The following is a 22964-nucleotide window of genomic DNA, read 5'->3' on the forward strand; positions in this document are numbered from 1 at the left end:
TATGAGGACTTGTTCCTTAATTTCGTTCCCAGTGCTTTATAATCCCCAAACAGGTCCTCCATCCTAGCCTTGCCTATGTTGTTAGTCCCAACGTGGACCACAACAACTGGATCCTCCCCCTCCCGCTCCAATATCCTTTCAAGCCGGTCAGAGATGTCCAGCAACCTGGCACCGGGCAGGCAACACACCATGCGGGACTCCTGATCAGGATTGCAAAGGATACTATCTATCCCCCTCATTATAGAATCCCCGATAACTACCACTTGCCTTTTTGCTCGCACCTCTTGAATGGCCTTCTGCACCATGCTCTCTTCAAGAATTTTCTGAAGCAGTGATCGTTTCATCATGAAGTGCCCTCACACTGCACAGTGATAGATAATTGTGATTTTAATCGAATGTAATACCGATTTCTGTTCGTGCTGCTCAGTGACATTGCTTCATATCTGCCAGTCTTCCATGTTGGAACTTGTTAAAATTCATGAAGACTAAAAGAAGTACGCCTGTCGTAACAACTCTAATATAAAAGCAAAATACTGCAGATGCTGGAAATCTGAAATAAAAACAAAACGTGCTGGAAATATTCAGCAAGTCTGGCCGCATGCATGGAGAGCGTGGCAGAGTGAATGTGAAAGGTCAGCGACATTTCACCAGAAGGGGCAAAGGTTAGCAATGTAATACATTTTAAGCAAATAAAGTGAGGTGGTGCAAAAGAGAACAAAAGAACAAAGAGAACAGAAGAACAAATATTATTCCTAATGAGCTTTATTACGTTTTTATTCAGCAAGGAATGCATTTTTTGTGTCAGTTCATACAGCAGCAAGAAAAATTCATTTCCTGACCGTGTTTCATTCCTTGACTGGGAATATAACCATGTCTGCGATGTAGAAAGCATTGAATTCCAACCACAAGACCACCAGGGAATCTACCAGAATTCACTACAAGTTAGCTGCTCCATGCTATATTTGCTATTTCTTCACTTCAGGCCACTTTCATCACAGTTTAGTTTCTCATTAAAACAATCAAATGTTTACCTGAAACACAAAAGCCTTGTTCAGGCAATGACAGCACCGAATGTGTTGACATGTCCACAAAGCTGCAGATGTACAATTTTCAATTTCCAAGATGAACCAACCTCATCAATGTACAAAGCAGCACACTGCCGTCATACATCAATAGAAACAACTGACACACATCAAATTCTGCCAGTTTCATGTGGGATCTCCTTCTTCTATCATTGCTTTTTCTCCAGCTCTCTCTGTTCCTCCAGCTCCCAGGTGAGTTAGATGCCTGATGTGAACACATCGAATTCATGAAACCCAGATTTCCCTGGAAAGCCAGGAATGGGAATGAAAGATGGAGGACATTGGGAAACAATGGGTGTTGCAGATAATGGGATAAATAAGCACTGTGATCTCATCTTCCTGCTTCTTCCAGATACTGAATACTGGAATGTGTAAGAGTTGTTCCCATTAGCAATTATCCCCAGTCACACTCTCCTTCCAATCTTTTACCACTTGCTTATATTTCAAACGCTGCATAATTTCTCACTGGTTTTCAATGTGTATTTGGCTCGAATGGGTTGTAAGTTGGTAGAATGACTGTGAAGGCAGCAGCAGTGCTGTTAATGAACATACAATAGCAGAAAGGTACAGTACAGAAGGAGGCCATTCGGTCCAGCATGATTCGTTGACAGAGCAGTTGTGATTTGTTGATCAGGAATGATATTTGTGCAGGTTGAGCAGCAGGCAGAAATATCTGCCCCATTGCCTGCCACCCATACTTTCCTGGCCTCTTCCTCACTTTCATCAGTTCATCACTCTGTGTTCTAACATGTTCCCCTTTCCATCCCAAGCTCTGTCTCTATAACTGTTAGCGACCAGTTACATCTCTGACTTCTTCAGCTCTGCTGCACAGTCACCGACCTGGACCTTTAATTGTGTTTCGCTCTCTCCACAGATGCTGCAGGTGGCTCAGCTGCACAGCAGGGCAGGAAAAAGAGTGGAAGAGCTATTGTGATAGGGGATTCTATCGTGAGGTGTACAGATAGGCGTTTCTGTGGTGGGAAACGGTCTCCAGGATGGTATGTTGCCTCCCTGGTGCTCTGGTCAAGTATGTCATGGAGCAGCTGCAGGACATTCTGAAGGGGGAGGGTGAACATTCAGAGGTCGTGGTACACACCGGCATAGGCAGAAAGAGGGATGAGGCACTGCAACAGGAATTTAGGGAGCCAGGTAGAAGATTGAAAGCAGGATCTCAAACGGTGTATTCTCTGGATTACTCCTGGTGCCACATGCGAGTGAGTATAGGAATAGGAGGATAGAGCAGATGAATGCGTGGCTGAGGAGATGGTGCAGGAGGGATCACTGGGTCTGTTTCTGGCGTGCAGGTTGCGTGGGTTGCACCTGAACTGGAACGGGACCACAATCTTGCTGAGAGGTTTGGTAGTGCTGTTGGGTGTGCGGGGCTGGGGTGGGGTGGTGGGTGCGGGGGCGGGGTGAGTGGGGTTGCAGGGTGCTAACATAATTTGGCAGGGGAATGGGAAACAAAGTGGAGGTACAGTAGGGGGTGATGCACAGCCAAATATAAAAGAAAAACTGAGTCACTGTGGAATGCAGAGCAAATATTGTTAAGGCACAAGTGAAAAATGCAAGACTGGATTGCATCTATTTTAATGAAAGGAATCTTACCAGTAAGGCAGATGAATTGAGGGTGAAGATTATCACATTGGATTATGATATTATTGATATCACAGAGACATGATTGATGGAGGGGCAGAACTGGCAACTCAATATTCCAGGGTATAGAATCTACAGGCGAAACAGGGGTCCATTAGGGGCCAAAGTGGCAATCTGTGTGTGGAGCTGGAGGTTATAGGTGAGGTTTTAAAAGATTACTTTTCATCTGTGTTCACTATGGAGAAGGACGATGTGGGTGTAGATATCAGGGAGGGAGATTGTGATGTACTTGAACACATTAACATTGAAAGGGAGGAATCATTACCTGTTTTAGCGTGCTTAAAATTTGATAAATCCCCAGGCCCAGGTGCGATGTATCCCAGGCTATGATGTGAGGCAAGGGAGGTGATCAGAGGGGCTTTGACACAAATTTTCAGATCCTATCTGGCCACAGGAGACGTACCAGAGGATTGGAGGACAGCGAATATGGTAACTTTCTTCAAGACGGGTTCCAGGGATAAACCAGGTAATGACAGTCTAACATCAGTGGTTGGGCAACTATTGGAAGAAATTCTGAGGGACAGGATTAATCTCCACTTGGAGAGGCAGGGATTAATTAGGGACAGTTAACATGTCTTTGTCAGGGAGGGATCGTGTCTAACTAACTTGATTGAATTCTTTGAGGTGGTGGCTAGATGTGTAGATGAGGGTAAACCAGTTGATGTAGTCAAATAGACTTTAGTAAGTCTTTTGATAAAGTCCCGCATGGGAGATTGGTTAAGAAGGTAAGGGCCCATGGGATCCAGGGAACTTTGGCAAAGTGGATCAAAAATTGGCTTAGTGGCAGGAGGCAGAGGGTGGTCGTCGTGGGTTGTTTGTGTGAGTGGAAGCCTGTGACAAGTGGTGTAGCGCAGGGATCACTGCTGGGACCCTTGCTGTTTGTCGTGTACATTAATGATTTAGACATGAATATAGGAGGTATGATCAGTAAATTCGCAGATGACACGAAAATTGGTGGTGTCGTAAATAGTGAGGAGGAAAGCCTTAGATTACAGGACGATATAGAGGGGCTGGTAAGATGGGTGGAGCAGTGGCAAATGGAATTTAATCCTGATAAGTGTGAGGTGATGCATTTTGGAGGACTAACAAGGCAAGGGAATATACAATGGATGGTAGGACCCTAGGAAGTACAGAAGGTCTGGGGGACCTTGGTGTACTTGTCTATAGACCACTGAAAGCAGCAGCACTGGCAGATGAGGTGGTTAGGCAGGCATATGGGATAATTGCCTTTATTAGCCGAGGCACAGAATTTAAGAGCAGGGAGGTTATGATGGAGCTGTATAAAATGCTAGTTAGGCCACAGCTGGAGTACTGTGCACAGTACTCTGGGCAGCACCTTATAGGAGGGATGTGATTGCCCTGGAGAGGATGCAGAGGCGATTCACAATGATGTTGTCTGACCTGGAGCATTTCAGTTATGAAGAGAGACTGAAATGGCTCGGGTTATTTTCCTTAGAGTAGAGAAGGCTGAGGGGGGACACGATTGAGGTATAGAAAATTAGAGGGGCATTGATAGGTTCGACAGGAAGAAACCTTTTCCTTAGCGGAGGTGTCAATAACCAGGGGGCATAGATTTAAGGTAGGGGGCAGGAAGTTTAGAGTGGATTTGAGGGAAGAAGTTCACTCAGAGGGTGTTTGGAATTTGGACCACACTGCCTGAAAAGGGTTGGTGGAGGCAGGAACCCTCACAACATTTACCAAGTATTTCGATGAGCACTTGAAACGGCAGAGAATACAAGGCTGCAGGCCAAGTGCTGAAAAATGGGATTAGAATAGTTAGGTTCTTTATGACCGGCACAGACACGATTGGCCGAAGGGCCTGTTTTTCTGCTGTATAACTCTATGACCGCCGAGTTGCGAACCATTTGCTGTTTCTTTTTAATTTCAGTCACGTTTGTGAGAGTTGTCATAACAGTAAAAAAGACTGATTACTTTCTGACCAGGAATCAAACCCAGAACGCGAGAGTGAATGCATTGAGCCCACACCACTCGAACACCAGTGAAGCTCACCCACGCCTTTCAATATTAGCTGCTTTTCCCATTTCTTCACCTTCAACAGGCTGATTTGTTTGTTTATTTCTCACACATTTTTTGCCTTTTGTTCAGTTTATGACAAATCCACGATCTCTGATTGATACTGAGACATTTGAACATTTCCAACCAGCAAAGTGAGCAGTCAACTCAAGAAGAATGACACAAAGCCGCTGTGAGCAGGGTTTGAACCAGCGCAGGAAAATTCCCCATTGGATTTCGAGTCCAACGCCTTAACCACTCGGCCATCACAGCTCAGCTGTTGCTGGCTCTTCTAATTAAATCATTGGTACAATGCATTAGACAATTGCTTAAATGAGACATATTCTGGGGAATCATTGCCTTTGAGCCTTGTGTTGAGTTGCATCTCCCAGTGTATGTTAAAATTCCCATGATGGAATCAGTGTAGTTTACAACACAGAAGGAATCCTCTCGATCCACCGAGCCTGCACCAGCTCTTTGAAAGATCAGTCAGTTTAATCCCACAATGCAGCTTTTCCCCATCACCCTGGAAATCAGTCCTCTTCTCTTCTCGCTATTCTCTGTTTTCTGTACCTCAGAAAATTATGTATCCGTGCTGTCACTGGTCCTTTAATTCCATCACTTTAATTTTTCTAACAAGTTGATTATGTGGTATTTCACCAAATGCTTTTTAAAGTCCATCTCCACAACATCACTCACATTACCGCTACCCTCATCAACTTTAGAGATATACAGCTGCACAGCACAGGAATAGGCCCTTCGGCCCATCGTATCTGTGCCAGCTATCAAGCACCCATCTATTCTAATCCCATTTCGAGCACTTGGCCCGCAGCATTGTATGCTATGGCGTTTCAAGTGCTCATCTAAATATTTATTAAATGTTGTGAGTGTTCCTGCCACTACCACCCCTTCAGGTAGTGTGTTCCAGTTTCTTTCTCCATTAATTGGATAGACTCAGTTCAAGGTCCAAATGAACATTGGTGTGAATGGAACGTGTGCAGCATCGAAACAGCGGTGGTAACTGAGCAATGTTAACGGCTTTAAGACCGTGAAAGTGAATGTTACAGTCTGCTAAGCCACAGTGAACTGAAATGGAAACAAGTCAGTGTTAATAGTGGAAGGAATAATCTGAGAGAAGGGGCGGGTTTGAATGTTGGAACGTGAAGCACAGGCATGTGTAAGTGAAATGCTGTAAAAGGAGACAATAGTTTTTTTTCTCCATCAAGAAGAAATTCATTTTCAAGAAGTAAGGATTGGTTATTTGCTGCATTCCATTAGTTGGTGCAGCAGCCGGTTTAAGACACAAAGCAAGCTCTATCTGGATTTGGAGTAGCTGTGACCACAACACAGAGTATTCACCATTATCCATTCACAGTCCCACTGAAGCAGCTGCGATAGTCTAACACAATTGTTTGAGAAAGATCTTTTTTAGTGAAGAGGATTTCTCGACAAAAGCTGCCTGATCTGCTGAATCTTTCTAACATGTGATGCTTTTATTTTGGACTTTCCACCTGAGCAGCTTTTCTGCTGATATAAGAAACAGCAAGGGTCCCAGCACCGATCCCTGTGGTGCACCATTGGTCACCAATATAACACAAATTATGACCGCATTGGGAATGGAACCCCAGTTCAATGGAATTATGATCGCTGAAACCCCGACTATCAACAATTTTGGGGGATGCCATTGACCAGAAACAGAACTGAACCAGCCACATACATACTGTGTCTACAACAGCGGGTCCGAGGCTGGGAATTCTGCAGCGATTAACCCAACACCTGACACCCCAAAGCCTGTCCGCCATCTACAAGACACAAGTCAGGAGTGCGATGGAATACTCTCCACTTACTTGAATGATATTGGAGCTGCCCTCAGGAAGCTCAACTCCATCCGGGACAAAGCAGCCCACTTGATTGGCAGCCCATCCACCACCATAAACATTCACTCCCTTTGCCACCAAAGCACAATGGCAGCAGTGTGTATCATCTACAAGATACACTGCAGCAACTCACCACAACTCCTTCAACAGCACTTTGCAATTCGACAGCGCTTTGCAAACGCGTGACCTCTGCCACCTGGAAGGGCAAGGACAGCAGATGAGTGGGGATATCACTATCTGCTAGTTCCCCTCCAAGCCCCACACCATCCTGACTTGGAAATATATCACCGTTCCTTTACTGATATTGGATCAAAATCCTGGAACTCCCTCCCTAACAGCACTGTCCATACACCGACACCACATGGACTGCAGCGGTTCAAGAAGGCAGCTCACCACCACCTACTCAAGGGAAATTAGGGATGGGCAAGGCAAATCCCCAGGATGTTGATGGTGGAGGATTCAGCAATGATAATGCCGTTGAACTTCAAGGGGAGATGTTTAGAATTTCTCTTGTTGGGGATGAAATTGTCCAGCAATTGTGAGGTGTGACTGTAACTTGCCGTTTATCAGTCCAAGCTTGACTGTAGTCCAGGCCTTGCTGCATATGCATATGGACTGCTTCAGTGTCTGAGGAGTCGAGAATGGTACCAACCATAGTGCAATCATCAGCGAGCATCCCCACGTCTGACCTTGTGATGGAGGGACGGTCATTGATGAAGCATCTGAAGTTGATTGGATCCAGGACAAGATCTGAGGAACTCCTGCAATTATGTCCAGGAGCTGAGATGATTGACGCCCAACAACACAACCATCTGCCTTTTGAAATAGAAGAATAGAAGATAGGAGCAGGAGTAGGCCATTCGGCCCTTCGAGCCTGGTCCGCCATTCATTCTGATCATGGCTGATCATCCAACTCACTAATCTGTTTCCGCTTTTCCCCCATATCCATCGATCCCTTTGAGACCAAGAGCTTGAAAACATACAATGTTTTGACCTCAACTGCCTTCTGTGGGAGCGAATTCCACAGGTTCACCACTTTCTGGGTGAAGAAACGTCTCTTCATCTCAGTCCTGAATTTTTTATAATTCATTCATGGGATGTGGGTGACGCTGGCCAGGCCAGCATTTATTGCCCATCCCTAATTGCCCTTGAGAAGGTGGTGGTGAGCTGCCTTCCTGAACTGCTGCAGTTCATTTGGTGTCGGTATACCCACAGTGCTGTGAGGAAGGGAGTTCAAGGATTTTGACCTCGCGACAGTGAAGGAGCAGCGATATAGTTCCAAGTCAGGATGGTGTGTGACTTGGAGGGGAACTTGCAGGTGGTGGTGTTCCCATGTATTTGCTGCCCTTGTCCTTCTAGTTGGTAGACGTCGCGGGTTTGGAAGGTGCTGTCTAAGGAGCCTTGCTGCATTGCTGCAGAGCATCTTGTAGGTGGTACACACTGCTGCCACTGTGCGTCGGTGGTGGAGGGAGTGATTGTTTGTAGATGGGGTGCCAATAAAGTGGGCTGCTTTGTCCTGGATGGTGTCGAGCTTCTTGAGTGTTGTTGGAGCTGCACCCATTCAGGCAAGTGGAGAGTATTCCATCACACTCCTGACTTATGCCTTGTAGATGGTGGGCAGGCTTATGGGAGTCAGAAACTGAGTTACTCGCCTCAGGATTCCTAGCCTCTGACCTGCTCTTGTAGCCATGGTATTTATATGGCTACTCCAGTTCAGTTTCTGGTCAATGGTAACCCCTAGGATGTTGATAGTGGGGGATTCTGCGATGGTAATGCTGTTGAATGTCAAGGGGAGATGGTTAGATTCTCTCTTGTTGGAGATGGACATTGTCTGGCACTTGTGTGGCGCGAATGTTACTTGCCACTTATCAGCCCAAGCCTGGATATTATCCAGGTCTTGCTGCGTTTCTACACGGACTGCTTCAGTATCTGAGGAGTCACGAATGGTGCTGAACATTATGCAATCATCCGCCAACATCCCCACTTCTGACCTTACGATTGACGGAAGGCCATTGATAAAGCAGTTGAAGATGGTTGGGTCTAGGACACTACCCTGAGGAACTCCTGCAGTGATGTCCTGGAGCTCAGATGATTGACCTCCAACAACCACAACCATCTTCCTTTGCACCAGGTATGACTCCAGCCAGCGGAGGGCTTCCCCCTGATTTCCGTTGACCTCAGTTTTGCTAGGGCTCCTTGATGCCATACTCGGTCAATTGCTGCCTTGATGTCAAGGGCAGTCACTCTCACCTCACCTCTTGAGTTCAGTTCTTTTGTCCATGTTTGAACCAAGGCTGTAATGAGGTCAGGAGATGAGTGAACCGAAACTGAGTGTCACTGACCAATGGTTTACCCCGTATCCTTAGTCTATGACCACTGGTTCTGGACTCCCCCACCATCGGGAACATCCTTCCTGCATCTACCATGTCAAGGCTTGTTAGAAATTTATAGGTTTCTATGAGATCCCCTCCCCGCCCCCACACACACACAACCCGCCCCCACCCCACCACCCCACCACCCCACCCCCACCGCCACCCCTTCAGCTTTCTGAACTCCAGCGAATATAATCCTAACCAATTCAATCTCTCATACGTCAGTCTGGCCATCCCAAAATTCAGTCTGGTACAACTTCGTTGCACTCCCTCGAGAGCAAGAACATCCTACCTCAGATAAGGCGACCAAAACTACACAGTATTCCAGGTGTGGCCTCACCAAGGCCCTGTATAATTGCAGCAAGACATTCCTGCTCCTCTACTCGAATCCTATCGCAATGAAGGCCAACATAACGTTTGCCTTTTTTTTTTACACCTGTCACACCTGCATGCTTACGTTTAGCGACTGGCGTACGAGAACATGCAGGTCTCGTTGGATATTCTCCTCTCTCAGTTTATAGGCATTCAGATAATAATCTGCCTTCCTGCTTTTGCCACCAAAGTGGATAACATCACATTTATTCACATTATACTTCATCTGCCGTACATTAGTTTGATCAATTTGCTTACCCACTATTTTTTTCATGTTTGTACTTGCAGCTGTTCAATTTTCAGTCCGTTGACACCCTTTCTGTACGAATGCTTTGTCTTTCAGCGCACCATTTACATATCTTTGCTCCATGACCTACTGGTCAGCAATTCTGTGACTTTGTCCTATTTCCACCTTCTCCTTGTTATCTCTTGCCGCACCCATACTTTACTTGCTTATTACCTTTTACATTTCCAATATTTGCCAGTCCTGAAGAAGGGTCACTGACCTGAAACGTTAACTTCTCTCTCCACAGATGCTGCCAGACCTGCTGAGTATTTCCAGCATTTTTTGTTTTTATTTCAAATACTCCTGGATGTTCGTTTCCCATCTCTGGTCAGCCTGCAGCCATGTCTCCGTAATCCCAACTATATCATACCCGTTTACATCCAATTGCACAATTAATTCATCCACTTTATTGCTCATACGGACCATTCCCTGGTGTGCAGCAAGGTTAGACTCAAACCAAAGAAGCTGCATCACTCCAAGCAGAAGAGCCACTCACTCATCAACACGAAGAGAATTTCTTATCCACAGTTGTTACATAAATTTCTAAATTCAACTTGAAAAAGCCCTTCAAAACACTCCCACAGGGGATGCAGAGACCAAGTGCGCCTACATCAGAGATGCCATCTATGAGTCAGCTATTATCACCTATGGTAAATGTGTGAAGTAGAATGCAGACTGGTTTCAATCTCACTTTGAAGAGCTGGACTCTGTCATAGCCGCTAAGTGCATTGCACTGTTGAACTCCAAGAAAGTCCCCAGCGAGCTAACATCTGTAGCACTTAAAGCAGCCAGAAACGCTGCACTAAGAACAGCCAGGTGCTGTGCAAATGATGACTGGTAACACCTATGCAGCCATATTCAGCTGGCCTCCGACACCGGAAGAATCAGAGATATGCATGATGGTATTAAGAGAGCTTTTGGGCCACCCATCAAGAAGATCGCCCCCCTCAAATCTAAATCAGGGGACACAACTACTGACCAACGCAAGCAATTGAACCTCTGGGTGGAGCACTACCTAGAACTGTACTCCAGGGAAAATGTTGTCACTCAGACCGCCCTCAATGCAGCCCAGTCTCTGCCACTCATGGATGAGCTGGACATACAGCAAAAAAAATCAGAACTCAGTGATGCCATTGATTCCCTAGCCAGTGGAAATGCCCCTGGGAAGGACAGCATTACCCCTGAAATAATCAAGCGTGCTAAGCCTGCTATACTCTCAGCACTATACGAACTGCTTTGCCTGTGTTGGGACGAGGGAGCAGTACCACAGGACATGCAGGATGCCAATATCATCACCCTCTATAAGAACAAAGGTGACCGTGGTGACTGCAACAACTACCATGGAATCTCCCTGCTCAGTATAGTGGGGATGTCTTCGCTCGAGTCGCTTTAAACAGACTCCAGAAGCTGGCCGTGCATGTCTACCCTGAGGCACAATGTGGCTTTCGAGCAGAGAGATTGATCATTGACATGCTGTTCTCCCTTCGTCAGCTACAGGAGAAAGGCCGTGAAAAACAGATGCCCCTCTACGTTGCTTTCATTGATCTCACCAAAGCCTTTGACCTCGTCAGCAGACGTGGTCTCTTCAGACAACTAAAAAAGATCAGATGTCCACCAGAGCTACTAAGTATCATCACCTCATTCCATGACAATATGAAAGGCACAATCCAGTATAGCAGCACCTCATCAGACTCCTTACCTATTCCGAGCGGCGTGAAACAGGACTGTGTTCTCGCACCCACGCTGTTTGGGATCTTCTTCTCCCTGCTGCTCTCACATGCATTCAAGTCTTCAGTAGAAGGAATTTTCCTCCACACAAGATCAGGTGGCAGGTTGTTCAACCTTTCCCGTCTAAGAGTGAAGACCAAAGTACGGAAATTCCTCATCAGGGAACTCCTCTTTGCTGACAGTGCTGCATTAACATCTCACACTGAAGAGTGTCTGCAGAGTCTCATCGACAGGTTTGCGGCTGCCTAAAACAAATTTGGCCGAACAATCAGCCTCAAGAAAATGAACATCATGGGACAGCTCATCAGAAATGCTTCATCCATCAATATCGGCGACGATTCTCCGGAAGTGGTTCAAGAGTTCAGCTACCTAGTCTCAACTATCACCAGTAACCTATCTTTCGATGCAGAAATCAACAAATGCACGGGAAAGGCTTCCACTGCTATGTCCAGACTGGCCAAGAGAGTGTGGGAAAATGGCGCACTGACACAGAACACAAAGGTCCGAGTGTATCAAGCCAGTGTCCTCAGTACCTTGTTCTACAGCAACGAGGCCTGGACAATGTATGTCAGCCAAGAGCGATGTTTCAATTCATTCCATCTTCGCTGCCTCTGGAGAATCCTTGGCATCAGGTGGCAAGATCGTATCTCCAACACAGAAGTCCTCGAGGCCGCCAACATCCCCAACTTATGCACCCTATTGAGCCAGCGGTGCTTGAGATGGCTTGGCCATGTGAGCTGCATGGAATATGGCAGGATCCCCAAGGACACATTGTGCAGCGAGCTCATCACTGGTACCAGCCGTCCATGTCTCCCCTTTAAAGATGTCTGCAAACGCGACATGAAGTCCTGTGACATTGATCACAAGTCGTGGGAGTCAGTTGCCAGTGATCGTTAAAGCTGGCGGGCAGCCATAAATGCGGGGCTAAAGCGTGGTGAGTCGAAGAGACTTAGCAGTTGGCAGGAAAAAAGACAGAAATGCAAGGGGAGAGCCAACTGCATAACAGCCCTGACAACCTACTTTATCTGCAGCACATGTGGAAGAGTCTGTCACTCTCGAATTGGCCTTTATAGCCACTCCAGGCGCTGCTCCACAAAGCACTGACCACCTCCAGGCGCTTACCCATTGTCTCTCGAGACAAGGAGGCCAAAGAAGAAGATTATTAATACTCCACACGTTAAGTTGCAAAGCCTAAGGCTTCTCTTTTTGACATTACTTGTCTCCTTCCCACTATTTTTCACTGTGGCCCTGTTTGATTCAGGCCCTTGATTTCTCTGCCTATCACTTTTCTTATTCCCCTTTGGTTCTTGTCCTTGATCACCCTTCCTCTGACTCCTTGCAAAGTTTCCCATTCCCCTGCCATTTTAGTTTAACCCTCCCCAACCACTCTAGCAAACACTCCCCCTGGGACATACCTTTGTGTTAGGTATGACTTCATCTCGTGGAGCGTTTCCCCTCTCTTTCCCATTGCCTCCAGTTTTGCTCGGGCTCCTTGATACCATACAGGGTCCAATGTTACCTTGATGTCAAAGGCAGACACTGTCATCTCTCCAATACAACTCTATTTTCCATGTTTGGCCAAGGTTGTAATGAAGTCTGGAATTGCGTGCCCCTGGTGGAATCCAAACTGAGCATCGGTCAGCGATGTGTTACTGAGTAATTGTTTATTGATAGCACTGTCAACGATACCTTCCACAACTTTGCTGATGATTGGGAGTAGACTGATGGGGTAGTTAATGGGTGGATTGGACTTTTCCCGATTTTTGTAGACAGGACATAGCTGGGCAAATTTCGCATTGTCAGGAAGATGTGCGTTTTGCAATTGTACTGAAACAACTTCTCTGAGGACACAGCTGGTTCGAGAGCACAGATCTTCAGTATGACAGTTGGAATTGTATCAGGGCCCATCGTGTTTTGGAAATTCACTGCCTTCACCCGTCTCTTGATAGCACGTGGATTTAATGGAATTATCTAAAGGCTGGCATCAATGATGATAAGGACCAATCTTCTCTTCAACCCAGGACCGAATCTGCTTCCACCACACTCTCGGTATTGGACACAGCTGTGGCCCCAGCACTGATCCTTGAGGCACTCCACGAGTTGCAGTCTGATATCTTGAAAATTCTCCATTTATCCCTACTCGTTGCTTTCTGTCCGTTAACCTCTAAGTCATCCCTGCATGCTAATATATTACTTCAATTCCATGAGCCTTGATCTAGTATATTAATCTTCCATGGTATCTTACCGAATGCCTTTTGGAAATCCAATTATACTACATTCCTGGTTCCCCTTTGTCTGCCCTTTCAGTTACATACTCAGAATTCTGGAATAAATTTGTCATTCAAGATTTCCATTCGGTAAAAACATGTTGACTTTGTTTGATCAGACAATGATTTTCTAAGTGCTTGTTAATACTTCCTTTATCATAGATTGGAACATTTACCAGATGACTGATGTTCGGCTAACTTGCCTGCAGCTCCCCATACTATAGGCGGTGTGTTGTGGCTTCAGTGGCGCAATCGGTTAGCGTGTGGTACTCATACAGCAGTATAATTAATGAACGATGTCGAGGTTGTGAGTTCAAGCCTCACGTGGAGCACTGAATTTTAGAAACGGGGTGCAATGAGAAACAGCTTGACAGTGCAGAAAAGTTCGTCCGAACTGGCCAGAAGAAGGGATCGAAAACAACGATGAGGTGACATTAAAGCAACAGGAGCCACGTGCGGTGAGAGCCCTGCAAAACTTCATAGTCATTTCCAGCAGAGAAGGAGACAACTCGGTCCATGCCAGCTCTGCACAGAGCAACGCAGTCAGGCTCGATGCCCATAGTCCTGCAAGCCTGCTTTTCTCAGAATTCCTCCTGAAGGCATTTATCATTTCTGCTTCCACCATCCTTGTGGGCAGTGAGTTCCAGGTCATTATCACTTGAGATACAAAAACAGTGCTTCCTCAATTCACCCACATCCTTTTTTTCCCACAGAACTGGCAATGTTTGGTCACTACTCCTTGTGCCGTTTCCCTTGTCTAACTTATCCAAGCCTGTCATAATCTGGTACACTTCTATTAAATCTCCCCTCAATCTCTTTTGTTCTAAGGAGAACAAGCCCAGCTCTGCCAACCTAACCCTGTAACTAAAATGCTCCATCCCAGGAACCCATCTGCTAAATCTCCTCTGCACCCTCTCAAGGACGCTCATATCGTTCCTGAAATGTGCTGACAAGAACAGGACAGAGTTGCTGCTAACCAGAGCTTTAAAGAGGTTCACCAAAATTGTACTGACTACTTCTATTTATGAAGCCTAAGATTCCTTATGCTTAACTAACTATTCTCTCAATATATCTTGCCACCTTCAAAGATCGATGCACCTGCACCCCCAGGTCACTCTGTTCCAGCACATTCGTTAGAACTATGCTATTACATCTACATTGCCTCTCCTTAATCCCTCTGTCAAAATGCATCACTTCACACTTGTCAGTATAAAATTCAATCTGCAAACATTCTGTTCGTTCGACTACCCTTTCTATGTCCTGTTGTTGGCTGTTCATATTATGCTCACTGGTTGCTGCAGCTCCAAGTTTGTTGTCGTCAGCAAATTTTGAAATTCTGCTATCTTGGGGAACATCACTATCTACCATTCTCCAGTCTGAAAAACAACCACTTTCATTGACTCGTTGTTTTCAGTCCTTAAGCCAATAACTTCTTCAAATGGACACTGACCCTCCTATTCCACAAGTCACAATTTTGTTAACAAGCCTTTTCTGTGGTACCTTATTAAATATTTTGTTAAAATCCATATAAACAACATTCAACACACTCCCTTCATCAAACTTCTCCTTAACTTCAACAAAAAATTCAATTCAATTAGTCATGCATGATCTGTCTTTTACAAATCCCTTCTGGTTATCCTTAATTAACTTGAACATCTCTACATGTAAATTGATATTTTCCCTGACTATTGTTTCTGAAATCTTACCCACCACTGACGTTAAACCAACTGGCATTTAATTGCTCGGACTGACCTTACACATTTCTTGAATAAGGGTGTCACATTTGCCACTCCCCAATTCTATGCCACCTTCTATCCTGACTCAAACATCCAGAACTTGTGGAAAGACCTTGACCCATCTTGGACTGAGTCTGAGGAGAGGTTTCTCCAACAGAGGCTGATTTTGACCTTGAGCTGTATTTGAAATTTCCATTTCATCAGACATGTCTCTCCAACTCTGCCTTGGATCGGAACTCAAACATTTTCTTGCACAAGATTCTGGCATGATTTGTGATTGAGTAACTATTGGTGCTCAACTCGGAACCAAATTATCTGATTTATTCGACTCATTTGATTCTTTCCAACTTCCTTCATTTTTTGTGAACCTCTGAAGGTAAAAAATGAACTATATGTACAAACTTAACTTTTCCACTACCAAACATCTTGAATAAATATGTGCGAGGACCACATCTTCCACAACTCTTCCTGGTCACCACTTCAACCACTTGTGATGATGAATCTTCACTCTCACCTTCTGGTTCAACTTCAGACCTCTTTCTCCCACTCTACCCCTATCATGACTCTCTTTCTGTCTTGATTGTTTTTCTTCTACTGACAGCGCTAAATGTGGCTTCAGCAATGATAACCTCATTCTGGCCTGTCTATTGAGAAACAGGTCCCTCATTATTTTATACACCTCCATTACATCTCCCCTTAACTTCCTCTGTCCCAAGGAATACAAACTCAGCCTTATCCAATCTTTCCTCATAGCTCATCTGCATGTAAATGACGTTCAGGATGAGTTTCCGAGTTTTTCTCCCTGAATCTAATGAATCCGATGATTGTCATTGGAATCCTTTATGACGTGGATCCGATGCTATTTGTTCCCCAGGAAGTGACCATTCTCATTCTGTTACTCTGAGCAGTTTCTTTTTGTCCAAATGCTGCACTGGAACTTCCCACTTTTAAAGTATTATCATTCGCTGTACATTAGGCTGCATCTACAAACTTCTCTCTCACATGTCCAGTGATTCGGACGACAGTTTTCACTTGTAAATCAGGAATTGTGATATTCACAACAGCGTGCTGGAGAAAGACACAGTTTGAGCGCGGGTGACAGTGGTGGAGGAATGGAGAGCTGGGGTTCGCCCGTGAAAGCAGCAGCAAAGTTTAAAACAATCACAGTGAACATGGAGCTCCAACCCATAACCATGGAATTAAGAATTTCATGCTCTCTTGACTGAGGTAACTGGGCAACCCAAGGCAGCGTTGCCATATCTCTCATTAAAGTGAGATAACTGTTGGTTTCCTCCTGGTGCCTCAGCTTTTTTTGTGTTCCATGGTGTAAAAGGAAATTGATCAGCAAAAGCCCAAGGATTCAATACATTCCACTCAATCATCAATAACATCATTCCCATCTTCCACTTTTTAGGTGCACCTCCTTCCAAAGATTGCAATCCATTTTACTGAGGAATTGTTCTGGGATTTATTGTTTACCTACGTTGTGTCCTCATTTTGATATGAGATTCTCTTCAATATCCAACACAAAGTGAATTGCAAACCTAACAGAAAAACACGAAAAACACAAATCCCATGGTGCTCACTTTCAGAACAGTCAGCTTTTAAATAACATGAAGACATTTTACATGGGAACGATTTTGAAAGTTGTTACTATTGTTTGTAACTCTTTCATTGTGCTCAGAGTATGAGGAGGTTTGGCCCGGGCTGTCGTGTCCCGTGTCCCATGGATGTACAGTAACCCTCTGATTGATTTGTTGTTTTCTGTTGACAGTGGGTGATTGGAGAGTGTGGGTTTAGAATATTGCTGCTTGTCCCGGTCTCACTGACTGTGGCGTTGGGAATGAGTGAATAATTGATGTAACTGTTTTCATGTGTGACATACAGCTTAGACTTGCTGTTATTAACCGAGGTATCATGGAATGATCCTTTAATAATCGCTCACAAATTTGAACAGAAATCAGCTGTAATGTTCAACGTTGAGGGAGACTTTCTGCACAGTTCCGAAGAAGGGTCACTGACCCGAAACGTTAACTCTGCTTGTCTTTCCACAGATGCAACCAGACCCGCTGAGTGATTCCAGCATTTCTTGTTTTTGTTCCAGATTTCCAGCATCCACAGTATTTTGCTTTTATTATGGAAAAACTGCACTGAAATCAACCTGGGGAGCATAACCAGAATGTTAAACTGTTATTTTAAATTAGCACGAGGTGATTTTTTTCAAAGTCATCTTTAAATCATCTAAAAATGATTCCAAGCTCATGACATTCTGGCTCTTTCAGCCGTGTTGAAAACATCAAATGCTTTGGCTTTTGACATCTTCAATCTTCAAGAAATCATTAATTTCGAGATACAGCACTGAAACAGACCCTTCAGCCCACCGAGTCTGTGCCAACCAATAACCACCCATTTATACTTACCCTACAGTAATCCCTTATTCCCGACATGAGGAGCAATTTATAATGACCTGCAGGTCTTTGGCGCTGTGGGAAGAAACCGGAGCACGCAGAGGAAATGCACGCAGATACAGGGAGAACTTGCAAACTCCACACAGGCAATACCCATAATTGAAACCGGGTCCCTGGAGCTGTGAGGCTGTGGTGCTAACCACTGTGCCACTGTGCACCTCATGCACACTGTGGAGCAGTGAATACACTTTTTAAATAGCATGTGATTGGCTAAAAAGTTCCTTGCGACGGACTGAGGTGATGCAAGATGCTATATAAATGCAAATCCTTTTTTGTTTTTTTGATGTCAGAGAGCACATCTTCACAGATAACCTGGAATGGGCTGGGGTAGCTGAGTGGGGACAACACTCTGGTGTCATTCCGTGGAAAGTTAGGGACTGTGATCGGAAATCATAAGGAAGGATGAACTGGATGGGGGAGCGGCCTCTCATTTGTACTTAACTCTGTGAAAGGCCTTTCTTCTGACTTCCACATGTGTTTGATACATTAAGGCATTTTTCCAGTTTTAACTGTGCAGCCTGCTCTGCTAAATGCATGGCCGAAGTAGCACAAATTATAATTCAGGAATGTGAGATTCCAGATATGTGGATAGACTGGAGAAGCTGGGGTTGTTCATCGTCGAGCACAGAAGGAGAGAGGAGAATTGATCGAATGCTTAAATGAAGGGTTTAGATCCAAGAATTAAAGAGGAACTGTTTCTATTGGCTGAAGGATTGAAACCAGAGAGTACAGATTGAGGAAGATTGGCAGAAGAAGAGTCGACATCGAGATCTGCTGAAAGATCACTGAGCTGAAACATTAACTCTGTTTCTCACTCCACAGATGCTGGCGAACCTGCTGAGTATTTCCAGCACTTTCTGCTGTTATTTTAGATTTCCAGCAACAACCATATTTTTGCTTTTGTGCTAAGTTTCATCCCAAATTCTGCGAGTTTATTTTTAACTTTGCTGCTGCTTTTATGACCGAACTCCATTTACCAGGCACAATACTTTATTGCATGCAGTTATAGCCGAGTGGTTAAGATGACAAACTTAACAATCTGTTGTGAATTGTGTGTGAGTGCTCGTGTCCTGCTGTCTACCTTTCTGATGATGTCAAAGTTTAACCAGGTCCCGACAGAAGCAATCATCAATTACAGGTAATAAAATCCTGCACCTTTCAATCCCTCCAGGATTTACTCATTTGCATTTCAAAATGTACCTTTAGAAATGGAACAAAAATTTGCCAAATTGGAGACACTCTTTCTTTCCGGCTGTCTGTCTCTCTTCAGGCCTCCCTCACTCTTGGTGTACATATCTGTGTGTTTCACTCTATGTGTGTCAATGTGGTTCAATTCCCCGAGGAGGTGGCTGGATTTTTACCTTCACAAACTTGATTTATTTTAGTTGTATGGCGTTATTTTAACATGTTGCAGAGGAAAATAGCAGAGTAAAAATAATACAAGATGAGTTTGTCTCTTTCTGCATTTTCTTGAGTGGAGACTTTGTTTAGTTTAGAGATACAGCACTGAAACAGGCCCTTCGGCCCACCAAGTCTGTGCTGACCATCAACCACCCATTTATACTAATCCTACACGACTTCCATATTCCTACCACATCTCTACCTGTCCCTATATTTCCATACCTATACTCGGGGCAATTTATAATGGCCAATTGACCTATCAACCTGCACACCTTTGGCATGCGGGAGAAAACCGGAGCACCCGGAGGAAACCCACACAGACACAGGGAGAACTTGCAAACTCCACACAGGTAGTACCCAGAATTGAAAACAGGAAAATAAATGTTCACTCACAACTTTTACCAGAACGGAGAGGTTAAAGCAAACAGGAAAACCTCGAGAATAGAGAAGGCTGGAAGGTGACCTGATAGAATTTGGGAAGCTTTGTCCCTATTTCATCAGGGATTAGAGGCGAATTTATTCACTCTGCTTCAGGTTTACTTTTACTGAACTGGAATCAAACAAACAACAAGATTTTTACAGACCTGGAAATAAAGTTTCCATATTGAGATGTAATTCTTAAGATCATATTTTGGCATCTGCTGAATCAGTATTTTTGTCGAACACTCTGTCTCTCTCTGTCATGAGATTACAGAAGAAACCACACTTCAAAAGTACTTTATTGACTGTAAAGTGCTTTGTGAGATCCTGATGAGGTGAAAGGCGCTGTTTAAATGTACATCTTTGTGTCTTTTCTTGCTTTCTGTCCGTCAATCTCAATGAAGTAAAATACGGAATTGTGAATCTGTTCCTTTCAGCATCTACTCCAGACTCTATTGATCTCTCTGTCATTCTCTTTCTCCTTTTCTCTCTTTGTTTCTCTCTCCTCAGTGACTGTCTGGAATAAAGATCCTTCCTCTGGGTCTGCTGGATGAACCCAGGTCTGGTAACAGTGCGATACTTGTCCTGATGCTTCGGTATGGAATGCACAAGTGTACAAGTGTGGGTTGTGGGGTTTTTTTCTTATTAGTTCAGTGGTGAGTATCCCTACTGATCACTTGGGGAATGAGTGTTCAGTTGCTACATGAGGAGGTTGCACATTTTCAAGACATCAAAATGTTTCATGGTGCAGCTTTATCTGAAAATACAACAGGGAATATTAGCAGAGTTAAATAATGCAAGAGGGGATGTTCTCGTTAATAATTTGTCTTGAGCAGAGACCATTCCATCATGAAGTGCCCTCACACTACACAGTGATAGATAATTGTAGTTTTAACTTAATTTAATGCTGATTTCCTTTCGTGTTACTCAATGACACTGCTTTATAGCTGCATCATATTCAATCCAATGTTTCTCAATGTGGAAATTAAGATTCAATATTTATGTATAATTCTGAAGATTCTGAAGTCCATAAAGTATAGATGGAGCAAAATTCTTACAGTGCATTCAGGAGAATTTTTAGCCAATGCTGAGCAAACCCAACAAGAAAAGGGGCAGTTCTAAACGTAGTGTTAAGGAAAAAATCTGTGTAGGTGGAAGGGTTATCAGTGGGAGAGCATTTTAGTGGCAATGATCATAATTCAGTTAGATTTAGCATAGTTAGAAAAGGATACAGATAAACCAAGAGTTAAAATTTTAAATTGTGAGAAGGTCACTTTTACTAATTGGAGATTTGATTTGTTAAAAGAGGACTGGAAACAGCTACTTGAAGGTAAATCAGTGTCAGAGCAGTGGGAGGCATTCAATGAGGAGCAAAGAGAGTTCAGAACAAATATTCTCCGACAAAGAAAAAAAGTGAGACTCCCAAATTTAGGCTCCCCAGAGGTCAGAATCCCACAGAGAACAGGCTAACAGTCACAAATATACACTTTTGCCATTACCTTTCGATCCCTGCCACTGAGTCAATTTTGGATCCAACTTGCCAGGTGCCTTAATATCGTATAAGCTTTTAATTTGATGACCATTCTTCCATGTTGGACCTTGTTAAAAGTCTTGCTCAAATCCATGAAGACTAAATGAAGCACGTCAGTCTCATCAACCCTCATATAAAAGCAAAATACTTCAGATGCTGGAAATCTGAAATAAAAACAAAAGTGCTGGAAATACTCAGCAGGTCTGGCAGCATCTGTGGAGAGAGCAGCAGAGTTAACGTTTCAAGTCAGTGACCTTTCATCAGAACTGGCAAAGGTTAAAAATGTAATAGATTTCAAGACAATTAAGTGGGGTGGGGCAAAAGAGAAAAAAAGAACAAAGAGAACAGAAGAACAAATATTATCCCGAATGAGATTTTTATTCTTTTTATTCAGCAAGTAATGTATTCTTTTTGTGACAGTTCATACAGCAGCAAGAAAGTTTCATCCCCTGGCCGGGAATGTAACCAGGTCTGCAGTGGAAAAAGCACAGAATTCTCATTACTGGAGCACCAGTGAATTTGCCAGACTTCACTGCAAGTGAGCTGCTCCACGTTGCTTTTGCTATTTCTTCACTTCAGGCCACTTTCACCACAGATTGGTTTCTCATTAAAACAATCGAACGTTGAGCTCGAAGACAAAAGACTCGTTCAGGCAATGACAGCACCGAATGTGTTAACAAGAGCATAAAGCTGCAGATGTACAAGTTTCAATCTCCAAGATGCACCAACCTCATCAATGCGACTCCTGTAAAATGTGCAAAGCAACATATTGCCATCATACATCAATAGAAACAACTGACACACATCAAATTCTGCCAGTTTCATGTGGGATCTCCTTCTTCTATCATTGCTTTTTCTCCAGATCTCTCTGTTCCTCCAGCGACCAGATGAATTCGCTGCTTCATGTGAACACACCGAATTCAGGAATCCCAGCTTTCCCTGGAAAGTAGGGAGTGGGAATGAAAGATGGAGGACATTGAGAAGCGATGGATTTTGCAGATAACAGGATAAATAAGCACTGTGATCTCATCTTCCTGCTTCTTCCAGATACTGAATACTGGAATGTGCAAGAGTTGTTCCCATTAGCAATTATCCCCAGTCACACTCTCCTTCCAATCTTTTACCCGTTGCTCAGAATTCAAACTGTGCATAATTTCTCACTGGCTTTCAATGTGAAGAAAGCGGAGCTGCGAGAAGCTAAGGTTGTTCAGCAGATGTAACTCAGGAAGATGTCTAATAGGCCGATGATAACAGTGAATGTTTTGATGAGCTGAGCTGCAGTGAAGGGTTGGCACCATTTAAAATGTCATTCAGCAGGTCTGCTTCCAAAGCTGGTGATAGAAATGACAAACGTACAATTACAGAAAGGTACAGCACAGAAGGAGGTCATTCAGTCCAGTGTGATCCTCTGACAGAGCAGTTGTGATTGGTTGATCAGGAATGATATTTGTGCAGTTTGAACAGCAAGCAGAAAAAGCTGGCCCAATGTCTGCCATCCATATATTCCTTGCCCCATCCTCCCTCGGTGGGCTGAAGGGCCTGTTTCGGTGCCGTATCTCTAAACTAAACTAAACTAAAAGAATACATCACTCTGGGTTGTAATTTGTCACAGCCCTTTACATGTTCCCTTTAACTTTCCGAGCTCTGTCATTGACCTGTCACATCTCTGACTTCTTCAGATCTGGTGCATAATCGCTGATGTGAACCTTTAATTGTGTTTCTCTCTCTCCACAGGTAAGGCCAGAGGTGCTGACCATT

The 22964-nt window shown here is 44.2% G+C and overlaps 2 non-coding genes across 2 annotated transcripts; one reads left to right on the forward strand and one right to left on the reverse strand.

Moving 5' to 3' along the window:
- Positions 1 to 4937: 4937 nt before the first annotated feature.
- Positions 4938 to 5021, reverse strand: trnas-cga (transfer RNA serine (anticodon CGA)). Its single transcript has one exon. It is a non-coding gene; the product is annotated as a tRNA-Ser (tRNA).
- Positions 5022 to 13887: 8866 nt separating this feature from the next.
- On the forward strand, positions 13888 to 13982 carry trnam-cau (transfer RNA methionine (anticodon CAU)). Its single transcript has 2 exons — positions 13888 to 13925; positions 13947 to 13982. It is a non-coding gene; the product is annotated as a tRNA-Met (tRNA).
- The last annotated feature ends 8982 nt before the right edge of the window (positions 13983 to 22964 follow it).

The sequence above is a fragment of the Heterodontus francisci genome, chromosome 34, assembly GCF_036365525.1.
Source record: "Heterodontus francisci isolate sHetFra1 chromosome 34, sHetFra1.hap1, whole genome shotgun sequence".
Classification (NCBI taxonomy): domain Eukaryota; kingdom Metazoa; phylum Chordata; class Chondrichthyes; order Heterodontiformes; family Heterodontidae; genus Heterodontus; species Heterodontus francisci.